This window comes from Penaeus monodon, chromosome 27 (genome assembly GCF_015228065.2).
Source record: "Penaeus monodon isolate SGIC_2016 chromosome 27, NSTDA_Pmon_1, whole genome shotgun sequence".
Classification (NCBI taxonomy): domain Eukaryota; kingdom Metazoa; phylum Arthropoda; class Malacostraca; order Decapoda; family Penaeidae; genus Penaeus; species Penaeus monodon.
Genome location: NC_051412.1, coordinates 21,513,449 through 21,514,556, shown reverse-complemented (window position 1 = coordinate 21,514,556; position 1,108 = coordinate 21,513,449). Strand labels below are relative to the sequence as shown.

Sequence of the window (1,108 nt, the reverse complement as noted above, 5' to 3'; positions counted from 1 at the left end):
TCGAGACTTCTAGATACAAATAAAGATACAAAAAAACTAAATCAAATAACAGACAGACAGAAAAAAAATGGAAATCAAGCACAGAGAATCCTACAGAACAAGAATAAAGAAAACCCTTAAGTATACGAACCCCCTTTCTCCATAGCAAGTCAGCAGGGTACACGCAAATCACTCTGCAGTGGGCGTACCTTAAAGCATAGGGAATAAAGATTAAGCATGACACAGCATTTCAGAGGATATTTAAGGATCGTCCGACACGCACCGGACATCATTTCAAAGCGTACCTTCTTTCCTGCCGGCTGTTGCTGTGTTCAGGTGAGTTTCTGTTCTACTTTTAAGTACGTTATCTGCCATAATTATTTATTTATGCATTTAATCTGAAAGCACGTTATCCATTCTAGTCTTTTGTGTGTGTTTTTTGTTATTATTAATCTGTATTTCATTTATCTGTATCTTTATTCATCACCATTTTTTTTATATCTTTTATCTGAAAGCACGTTGTCCACCCAAGTTATTTCTATTGATCTGTATTTTCATTTGTTTGAGATAGTGGGATGAAATAGTGCCAGTGGTGATTTAATACAAATGATATATAATCGTGGAGTAATAGTAGTTTATAGTTTAACCGGTTTAATACATATGATATAGAGCTTTTAATTACTTTTGATTAATGTATCAAATATGGCGAACTAAATGGTTGTGCAAATTCTGACTCCTCGAAGGAGTACTTGTTGCAAGTTGCAGTTCTCCATCTCTGCAACAAGTGGCTAAATCCCGATGCTTGGAGGAACACCTGACCTTGGAGAAGCTTAGCCTCTCGCTCGGAACCCACGACGGAATCACTGCTGTAAATAATCACAGAACACTTAAACGCAGATAGATGTTTCATTTCTTATCTACTATATATTATTTCTTTTCCTCATTGCCTGTTTTTTTGTTTCTATTTTTTTGTTTGTGAGTTTTATTTATCATTCATTCGTTCATTCATTCGCTGTGCACACAGACTAGATTTTTCATTTCCTGTCTTCTTATTTTCATTGCTTTTTTGTTTTATTATTAATATTTTTCCTTCCTTCATTCATTCATTCGTTGCACACACGTTGCACAC

The 1,108-nt window shown here is 34.9% G+C and overlaps 1 protein-coding gene across 1 annotated transcript in view; it reads left to right on the top strand.

Moving 5' to 3' along the window:
• Positions 1–277: 277 nt before the first annotated feature.
• The window catches only part of LOC119590691 (hematopoietic prostaglandin D synthase-like), a gene marked incomplete in the record, with an annotated part of 4,239 nt that continues 3,408 nt past the window's right edge, over positions 278–1,108 (top strand). The window contains 1 exon segment of the mRNA XM_037939377.1: positions 278–315.